General features: G+C 43.9%; 1 long non-coding RNA gene across 2 annotated transcripts in view; it reads right to left on the reverse strand.

The window, feature by feature from the left end:
• Window positions 1–6,980: 6,980 nt before the first annotated feature.
• LOC131279516 (uncharacterized) overlaps window positions 6,981–11,079 on the reverse strand; it is a 90,942-nt gene continuing 86,843 nt past the window's right edge. For both annotated transcript variants that reach the window (XR_011649497.1, XR_009186931.1), the window contains exon 2: window positions 6,981–8,326. This is a non-coding gene — a long non-coding RNA (uncharacterized lncRNA). The remainder of the gene's footprint in view (window positions 8,327–11,079) is intronic.

Consider the following 11,079-nt stretch of genomic DNA (forward strand, 5'->3'; position numbering starts at 1 on the left):
ATCTGCCCCTTGGGACATAAGCCCCCTCTCAAGTAGAATCACCATCCCCAAATCCTCAAGACTGGGGAATGAGCAATGGACTAGAGTACACTTATTATTATTCTAACAATGGAAGAACTTGTATCATTGATATAAAGACAGTGGCCACCAGAGTTTCTGAGGAGGGAGAGGGAAAAATAGGTGTAACATGGAGGCATTTTTGGGGACAGTGAAATTGTTCTGCATGACATTGCAATGACAGATACAGGCCATTGTACATTTGTCAAAATCTATAAAATTGTGCAGGCAGAGTGTAAACTATAATGTAAACTATATACCATGGTTAGTAGCAATCCTTCAAAATATGTTACGCAATTGTAACAAATGTATCACACTAATGAAAGATGTTGTTAATATAGAAATGTGTGGGAGGGGGAGGGAAGCATAAGGGAATTCCCTATATTTTTGATGTAACATTTATGCAATCTAAAGCTTCCTTAAAAATGAAAAAATATATGTATTGAAAAAAAAGTCTATGAAGCATCAGAACTAAAGAGTAGTGACAAAAAACACCATGCAACCCTTTTGATAAGCAATAAGACTCAAGAGGGAAACGGACTTTGGCCCAGTGGTTAGGGCGTCTGTCTACCACATGGGAGGTCGGCGGTTCAAACCCCGGGCCTCCTTGACCCGTGTGGAGCTGGCCATGCGCAGCGCTGATGCGCGCAAGGAGTGCCGCGCCACACAGGGGTGTCCCCCGCGTAGGGGAACCCCACGCGCAAGGAGTGAACCCGTGAGGAAAGCCGCCCAGCGTGAAAAGAAAGAGCAGCCTGCCCAGGAATGGCGCCGCCCACACTTCCCGCACCGCTGACGACAACAGAAGCAGACAAAGAAACGAGACGCAGCAAATAGACACCAAGAACAGACAACCAGGGGAAGGGGGGGAATTAAATAAATAAATAAATCTTTAAAAAAAAAAAAAAAAAAAAGACTCAGGAAACCACAAACAACTTGCCATTGGAGAGTCAAATAGCTAGGGGGAAAAAGCTAGAAGAACAACTACAAAAACTCCTGCCAGAGTTTCACATTTAGTGTTTAATGGAGTTGCACCTTACACAAAGTTAAGATCTAAAAATAATAGGTAAGAGAAAAATAACATGATCGAGATGATCCATAAAGTGCAAATCAGAATCCCGTACCCCAGTGGAACTTCCTATTTTGCTCTTCATTTTCTCTTCAGCGCTGGGAACCCATCACCATTTCCTCGATGCAGGGCCAGATGGAGTAGTTGGCTGGTGTCTAAGGACCATGTTTGGAAAATATTAACTTGAAATACTAGCACCAGTTCTATGCAGTGAGATGGTCTTATCTGAGCAAACAAGTTCCTGGTATGGCTGGAGGTGGGGGTTGTTTCTCTCCCTCTTCCCCCACACATAATGGTTGAAGTTATTACAAATTACCTTTGTTAGAAATTCAACTGCACCTACCCACCATCTACACTCATGCACACACATCTCATTCATTCCTCACACAACCAATGACTGATGCCCAGACTCACACAGGAAGCCTGGAATTTCAAATAATATGAGAAGGGTAATATCGCTCTCATTTTACTGGCTTGGAAGTTCAGAGAGAGAAGTATCTAGCCCAAGGTCACACAGGTAGTAAATGGTTCAGCCCAAATGGGAACACAACTATGCTAGAAAATTCCAAGAATGATAAACTAATACAACAAAAATTCCTTCAAAGCAAATGAACTCTACTGCCTCAGTCCATCCTTTTATTTATGCCACAGTTTGGCCCAGGCACCCTGTAATCCAGGAAATGGTTTTTAGAGAATTGCCTTTGCTGACGTAGTTCCCTCTTCCCCAGGATATTCTTGAAAATTTGTCATGGGTGCTCACTATTTCAAAAAATCCAGAGCCTGTATTTTTTAAATCAAGTTTTAAGGACAAATATTTCCATTTTTCACATTAGGTGTCCTCTTAAAGGGAAGCATTCATTTTATTATCCCTCACTGGGGCTTTTACAAAAAGAAAGTTGTGACTGGGGGGAGCTAGACAGAGAATAGCAGCCATGGAAAGAGATGTTAAGCATCACACTATATTTCTACAAAACCACTCTTCCCCCTACCAGTCCTTATTCATCCTCTCCAAAAGGGTGGAGTTTTCATCTATCCCCACTGGAAAAGCTGGGTGGAACTTGCAACTTTAGCTGGATTCCTTAGCTCTGAATTTTCCGACCTTTAGGCACCCACATGCCACCTTTGTTGTTATTTACCTAATCTACTCATTTTTTTATATATATAAATACATTTATAATACAACAGAGCTTTTTATCACCACACCATAAAAGGAAGACAGATACCGTTACCATAAACAGAAGAAAACCTAAAAAATAAATACAATGAAAACAAAGTGATTTTTGTTTTCAGTGCGAACCTGGTTATGGGGTTCATCGGAGACTCAGAGCCTGAGGCTTGATTTCTCTCTCTTTTTTCAAGAGAGATGGACAAATCTTAGAGAAGTGTTAAAGAAATAATAGCACCAAAATAAGATTTCCTTCTTGAATAATCAGTGTTGAAAAAGAATAAAACAGGGATTGATATTCTCCCTGTGTGAGTCAAGGTTATTTAATGCTGCATTTCCCATACTTCCCCAAATCATCAGAAATTATTACCTGAAATTACCTTTCACAGTAACATCTTATGAAGCACAGCTTAACCAAAGTCTGATTATCCTCTGAAAAATAAGAAAAAAATTACAGGGGAAAGTATAGATTTGGATGGCTCCCTATGGACAACAGAATGCAGTTTTAAATTATTCACCTTCCTGTCAAAGCCTGTCATGATCTGGTCCTCACTTTTTTTTTTTTTAATTTCTTCCCACTCCCCCTCATTGTTTGCATTGTGTGCTCATCTTCCTTTTAGGAGGCACCAGGAACCAAACCCAGGACCTCCCATGTGGGAGGGAAACGCCTAATCACTTGAGCCACCTCCACTCCCTGCTTCATTGTTCTCTCATTATGTTTTCCTCCTTGTGTCTCTTGTTGTGTCATCTTGTTGCATCAGCTTGCTGCACCAGCCTGTTGCATCAGTGCATCATCTTGCTGGTTAGAAGCACCAGAAACCAAACCCATTAGAAGGCACCAGAAACCAAACCCAGGACCTCCCATGTGGTAGGCAGGAGCTCAATTGCTTGAGCCACATCTACTTCCCGTCACATTTGTGTATGTGTGTGTTTGTTTGCCCCTCTCCCATCACTGGTGCACCCCAGGCATTATTTTCAAGCTCTATGCTCACCTTTGTGCCTGGAATTTCCTCCCTTGTTTTCTACCTGCCAACTCTTATTCCTCCTTCAAGATCACCTAGCAAACATCACTTTTCCAGTCAGTCCACACAGCTCTTTTGTGAAGCCTCCTTAGAAGTATTCTGTCCCTTATGTATCTTTTCAGCACTGTATACACATCCATTAAAGCAGTCTTCTTTCTGTCTGGTGTCGTGTAGTTTCATGGTTACCTTAGGGTTGCTAGATAAAATATATAGCACCCAGTTCATTTGAGTTTCAGGTAAACAATGAATAATTTTTTTAAGGTCAGTATGGCCCGTGTGATATTTAACTGCATATACTGTATTTTTTTACTCGCTAAATATGGCACTCCTATATCTGCCTCCTAAGAGATTCAGCTTCCTAAGTACAAAGGCCGTGGCTCTTCCTCTTTGTGTGTGTGTTACCAGCTGTCTGGTCCAACTTTCTCAGTCAGGGTGGGGGAGAGCAGGGCCTTCAGCAAAGAGGAAGGCATGTGGAGCCTCGAGGAGTTTATGCCTATTGAGTTTATTCCATGCTCTTTCCCTTTCTCTATCTCTTCTCCTGTTCCTTTAAGCTTCCTTTGTTCTCTCCACTCCTCTGTTTTCATGGGAGCTGCTTTTATGTTGCTACTATCAGAATACGTGATTGGCTCTTACAGTGGCTTACCCTTCACGTTACATATACTGATTAGCTGGCGCATGGGTCAGTCGGGATCAAGTCCACCCTAGAAGCCAAGTGCAGTTATGCTGTGTCCCTGCGTCCCAGATATAGGAAAGAAATATCCAGGACGCTTAGGCCATTTAACTACTGGGCGCTAGCTACCCTACACCAGCTATTTAGTAGAGGCTTGGTAAATATTGGTGGGATGGATGGCTGCTGCCCAGACTCACACAGCAAGCCTAGCATTTCAACTAAAATAGGGAGTACATCTTTATTTCTACCTAAAAAAAGCAAATTTGGGGGGAGGTGAGAGTATACTCGAATTCAGCACACACGTAATCTGTAAACCCGACCTCCAGGGCTGGAGCGAGGTGCCTGCATTATTCTCTGGCATGTCTTTCACACTTAAAACAACCCACACACTGCGTGGCTTCTCTGTAGACTTTATGAGTCTATAGTCTGCTCTCACTCTTCCCACTTTAGGAGGCTGAGAACACACACTTAGTCCCAAACCAGGCAGAATAAACAGCAGCTGCAGCCAGGAACGTGTCCACTCCGTGGTGGGACCAGTGCTGTTTCTACTAATCAGGTTGGCAATTAGTCACTGTGTTTTGCTTTAAAGGTTTCCTGTGGGGGCTGGGGGCTGTAAGGGGAAGAATTCCCAGCTGTGACGTCAGACAGACCTAGGTTCACTGGGATGACAGTCGTTGCCAAGCCGGAGGCCTCTGGGAGGCTCAGTTTTCTCACCTGTAAACCAGGGTATAACGGCTCCCTCCAAATGGTGGCCGTGGGCCTCAAATGGAATAATGTACACAAAGCATGGAGGACGGTGCCAGGCATATAACAAGTATTCAGTAACATTAAAAATGACGAGATGAGGATGATTATGTTTTCATATCAGCCTCTAGCACAATGAGTATTCAATAAAGACGTCCAAAGAGACCAAAGTTTTGTTTTTTTTTTCAAATGCTCAGTGTTTCAGTGCTTTCAGAAAACTGACAATATTTAAACACAATAGTGTAAGGTAGGACCAAAAATCAAACTTCAGAAGTGACAGGTAGACTGTACATCCTTGTCTTAGTTTGCCAGGCTGCTATGAGAATGGGCTGGCTCAAACAACCAACATTCATTAGCTCATGGCTGGATATCCAAAGTCAAGGCATTGGCAAGGCCATGCTTTCTACCAGTCTGTAGCGCTCTGGCACGGGCTTTCTGCACTCCTTGAGGTCCCCTGGCTTGCATCTCTGCCTCCCGCCTGTGCTCTTCCTCTCCGTGGGTCTGCTCTTCCAGTTTCAGCTGACTTCCGGTCTATCCCTATGCCTCTTTCTTTCTAACACTTCCATTAATAAGGATTAGGGTCCCGCCTGATTCAGTTGGGCCACACCTAAATAGGATTTTAGAAGATCCCATTCACAAATGAGTCCCATGACAATACATCTTCGAAGGGTTCTCTTTACAGATGGATTCACACCCACAGGAAGCATAAGAGCATGCCAGTCGTGGGGGTACAGGCTTCCATCTACCACAGTTGTCTTCCATAAACTATTGCTAGATTGTGGTTGGGCAGATAAACACTAGAGAAACAAAGAAGCAGCCACTTCCTTCTCAAGATAGCAAAGAAGGGTCTGGGAATCACAAAGACGGGTGGCTGCCATCTCTCACCAGCTGCCCCACTAGGGAGTTCAGAGTGATTGACGGGCTACTCTCAGCCTGTGAAAACTCATCACATGAAACCCACGCTCTTTTTTTTTTAATTAACATTTATTTCTCTCCCCTTCCCTGCCCACCCCACCCCTTCCTCCCCCATTGTCTGCTCTCTGTGTCCATTTGCAGTGTGTTCTTCTGTGCCCGTTTTTATTCTTGTTAGCAGCATTGGGAATCTGTGTCTCTTTTTGTTGCATCATTTTGCTACGTCAGCTCTCCCTGTATATGGCAGCATTCCTGGGCAGGCTGGATTTTTTTCACACTGGGCGGCTCTCCTTTCGGGGTGCACTCCTTGTGCGTAGGGCTCCTCTATGCAGGGACACACCTGCGTGGCAGGGCACTCCTTGTGCACATCAGCACTGCGCATGGGCCATCTCATCGCATGGGTCAGGAGGTCCTGGGTTTGAACCCTGGACCTCCCAAGTGGTAGGCGGATACTCTATCCATTGAGCCAAATCCACTTCCCTGCACACTCCTCTTTCAGTCCTCATTCCTTCCTAGCTTAATTTAACTGCTGCTATCATTGGGTTTGCATTTCCGTAAACTAAGCACCTCACTTAAATCTACCCCATCCTCATTGGCACCTGCCTTTAAAACCATCACACCCTGACCCCATCTTGGAACTTGGGACGATTGAGGCGGCCTATTGATGATGTAATGTTTTTGTGTCAGTATAATGAGAAAGTTGGAATTGTGTGGTCTCAAAGCTCCCTTTCAGCTCTGAGTGCTTAAGATCCCATGCCTCAGTTTTGTCATTGCACTGCCTTTAAATGAGCCAGCATCTCCACAACGCTAAGCCTAAGTCTATAAAAGACAAGCATATTGGTCAAATTATTTTTTTCTAGCCATTCTAACACTCATTTTTATGTCAGTTCAAATGTACTCAAATCAATCCAATTAAGGATCTGGAGATTGAGATTAATCAGAAGGTCCACTGACTTCTTCCTTTACACGGCTTGGGGATTGAAAGGGGTTTAACACCTAGAAAACATTCAATAATTGTTGATTGTGTGGTTGCTGTTACTGTTATCAGTAGGGAAAATGAATATATAATAATTATTCCTTTCTTGTCTATGCCCTCGGCTGGGCCTGCGATTGCCATTCACTCAGCCATTATGTTATGCAGAGAAAGTCAAGAGACAGGAAGGCAGAGAAGGAAGAATTAGCTAAAATGAGTGGCCTGCATTGGTTGGTATGCCAACCAGAATTAGATTTTACCAACTGTTCTCTCTTGTTTCCTTATTCAATCACCCTGTTTTGGTAGTTATTTGAGTCTGCCCATGTAAAATAATTTCAAATGCCTTGAATTATACCAATAGCTATTCCTGGTATTGTTTAGTGCAGCTGCATTTTATTTTTGTTTTTGAAATTTTTATTGTTATAACATATACAAAACATAAAATTTCCCATTTTAACCATTTTCAAGTATACAATTAGTGGTGGATACTAACTGGATTCACAATGTCATCTTCTCTTCACCACTACCCATTACCAAAACTTTTTCACAGTTATTCATTTCTTTATGTTAAACACAGCCCACTTGCAGTTGGTTTTAAAATGCATATATGCCCTGGGTGGTACACATTAAATCCCTAACACATTTTTAAAGGTAAATTTCCTTGAAAAATAAACAAATAAGAACAAAAACATTAAAACAGAAAACAAGAAAGAAACATCCTGAGAACAGCAGAAAATTGGAAATAGAGTAGTGAGAGGGTGGTAGTGGAGAGGGTAAAGGAAAGAACCCAAAGAAGGCAGACCAGATTCCAGACCGGTGAGGATGGAAGATTCCAGACAGAGAAGATGCACTCGCTGCTTTACGGCTTCACCTCTGGGCTGCCCGGCTGCGTGGTCACTGAGCGTGGATCCCACTGGAAGCCAGAGTGGTCACACGCAGATAAGGAGGACTCTGGGCTGTGGCAGCTGTGGCTTCTGGCAGAATCTGATTGCCCTGCCCTGAGGAGAGCTGGAAGACAGTTCTGGGGTACTCCACAGCTCAGTCTGCCCTAAGGATAATATCGAGGACCCTGAAGTCGCACGATAAACGATGCATTTCTTTTGGCTTCAGCATGAGGAATGAGTTTCCCTCTTCAAAACAGCTGGTCTGTATTTTGTGGACGCTGTGGATTGTGGAGTTGGGCAGCCTTCCTGGAGGGGAGGCTCGGATGCCTGCCCAGAGCCCCTCTACCAAGCAGGTGCTCCGAAACCCACTAGCTGTGACTACTGGATGTTCATCCCTCTCAAGTCTGCCCCCGCTCCCAGGAAGTACCCTGGGCTGATGAATGCACCTTGCTGGTGACCCCTCTGGAAGTAGCCCATAGTCAATGACTCATGGGTTGAATTGTGTCTCCCCAAAAGATACGTTCAAGTCCTAACCAGGGACCCTCGTGACCTCGTTTGCCATAGTCTTTGAAGATGTGATTAGTTAGGATGATGCCTTGAAGACGGGGCAAGTTGAAGTGATGCTGCCACAAGCCCAGGAGCACCGAGGACCGTGGAGTGGCTGCCGGAAGCGGGGAGAGAGGCCCGGAACTGGTTCTTCCCCACAGACTTTAGTAGCAGAAGGAGCGTGACCCTTCTGACACCTGGGTGCAGACTTCTGGCCTCCAGAACGGTGAGACGTTGGGTGTCTGTTGTTTTAAGCCATACTGTTGGTGTCATTTGTTCCAGCAGCCCTAGGACAGTGAGACAAAGACTGCTGATTCGGGGTACAGAAGACTGGCCTCTTGCCCAAAGGGACTAAAACTGTAATGTGGCTTATGCTTCAGGACCCACTTCCTGGGGCTCAGCCGGAGGCTGGACTTGACCGGAAAACCTTGCTTAGCTCTTTCCCACTCTCTCTCCTGCTCAGTCCTTCCTTTACAATTGCTTTCAGTGCATAAACCCCTACCTCCTCACCCCCACCTCAATAAACCGTATAAGCCCCAATATCTGGCTCCGCCTCTAGGAATCTGACTCTTGCCCACTCTATCTCACTGAAACTGAGATGCTACCAACTAATAGCGTTTTATGTAACACCAAGAGGGAAAAGATGCTACCAATGAAGGTGCAACACATCTTCACTTGTAAGACACATCTTAATTACAGGCATGTTAAAACATGAAAAACGTTCATCTTTGAGTTAATCAAATGTGGTATTTTAATATATTTGATCTTGCTATGTTGCATTCATCTCCCTATGCCACGTGTTTACATAAGATAAATAAGCTTTGCTTCAACTGTCCCTTTAAACATAATTTATAAAACTAAAGGACCATATTACCATATCTAAATTTAGTTTCAATATCTGTCTCATAGGTGAGTTGCATCATATTTTGAGACAGAGCAGACAAAGAGAACTGTTTTTACTAGCAGAGGAATAATTGCACGTGTAGCTGCTTATCAAGGACTTTCAGAAAAATTGTTCCTGTCCACAGTGTGTGAATTGGCCTTTGGTTTCAGATATTCTGAAATAGAATTGGAGCTATAAGGCAATAAATGGGACAATTAAGCTTTTGGGACGCATGACTGCTTTCAGGATAAAGACTAAAATCCTTAACACAGCCCCAAGACTATATCCCGACTTTGTTTCTACCCTCATCTCATAACCCTCTTCCTCCTATCTACACACACACACACACACCCTCACACGCAAACACACACACAGACACTTCAGGCACACGGGCTTCTTTCCAGTTTGGGAAGGTGCTAAGCTTTTTCCCATCACAAGGCCTTTTTTTCATGCCATTTCCTCTTTCTGGGATGATCCTCTCTGCCTATTTACCTATAACTCAAATAAGGCTTCCTCCAGGAAGCCTTCCCCGATTCCCCAGACTATGAAAGGGCCCCTCATTTTACATTTTAGAGGCATCTGTAGCTCTCCTTCTGTTTATTGTACAGCTGCTACTTTACATTTATTTTTGTCATGGATTAGGACCTAGTCCCTTATAAGGCTTTACGCACCATGAGGATAGCTCTAAGTTCTTGTTCACCACTGTATCAGTCACCCAATATATGCCAGTATCTGGTGTGTATAAATACGCAATGAATACTGATCAATTAAAGACATGAATCATGTATGATAACGTACCTCAACCAGCTGCCTCTTCATTGAGAGGCAATAATACAATGGTTAGCTGACTCTGAAACCACACAATTCAGAACCAAGTCCCGATTCTACCACTTATTGGCTCTATGGTTTGTGTGATAGTTCACATTTTTGTGTTTCAGTTTTCTTATCTCTAAAATGGGGGTCACAATTGTGCATTTCATCAAATCGTCTAAGATACCCTTGATTGTAAAATACTATGTACCGTTAAGGAAAAACAACCTACCAATTAAACTAGGACACAAAGCTCTCTAATCACATTTCCCATATACTCTGTTCAGTCACCAGTGTTGGCAAAGCAGCATTTCCTACAGGAGCATGCCATCACGCATGCCTCACCTATTCCCAGCCCTGCCACACCGCTGGCAGCCGTTCTGCAAAACGATCTTGCCAGCAGCTGGCCATGGAGGGTTTCAGACAAAAACCTGGAAGGCATTATAAACAACAAGCAACTCAATGCAGGCAGTACAGTGCTCATAACTCAACTGAAACGTTGAAAACATGAACAGCTATGACTAAGTACCCCATTGTCAGGCAATATCCCCCATCACTACGGCTGCCCTGCTGACAACCACTGTAAAGTGGCCGTGGTTTATAAAACACACCCCAATCTCAAAGGAGTTAAGATGTGGAAAAATATGCATGGGTGGATTTTTGAAACACAGCAGCTCTTTGGTAGCTGTGACACTGAAGTGTGCTAGAGTCTATGAAGTGCATACTTTGTCCATATGAAGTCCTGGGCACTCGATAACGAGATCATCCTCGCCCAGTGGATATCGTTGCTTTTGCCAGGCCGAGTCTTCAGCCCCAGAGTCCTCTCGTTGGGCAGCTCTGGAAGGACCGGCCAGCTCTGCCCTCCATGAGCTCATTCTTAGGTTCTGTATAGAAATGGGAACGATCAGGACCCTTGAGAAAAATCAGGCTTTTTCCACTCGTGGGGCCATGGGATTACAACTCCCCATTCGAACATCAGCACCATGAAGGCAGGATAGCCTCCATGCCCAGCACTGAGCAGGCACTTGATACATTTATTGGAAGGAATGAGTGAATATTTAGATATTTATAGATATTTACCAGCGTTAATAATGGGGGGCTGAAAGTTCGCATCCGTGGAGCTCATGACCCAAAGCTGAGTCAAAATGTGAGAAGGACTTTGGTCCTCTCTTCTCCCCCTCTCCATGCAGCCTTTTAAATGCCTCCCTTTTACGAGGCAATTTTAGTGGAAATAAACTCAGTAAGTTAAAATTATATAATTAATTAAATTCGGCTTCAATTATAATTTCTTGTTGATCCAAGGCTCCTTGGGCAACACCTGGCAACAGTGTGACAAAACAGAAGCAG

This window comes from Dasypus novemcinctus, chromosome 8, assembly GCF_030445035.2.
Source record: "Dasypus novemcinctus isolate mDasNov1 chromosome 8, mDasNov1.1.hap2, whole genome shotgun sequence".
Lineage (NCBI taxonomy): Eukaryota > Metazoa > Chordata > Mammalia > Cingulata > Dasypodidae > Dasypus > Dasypus novemcinctus.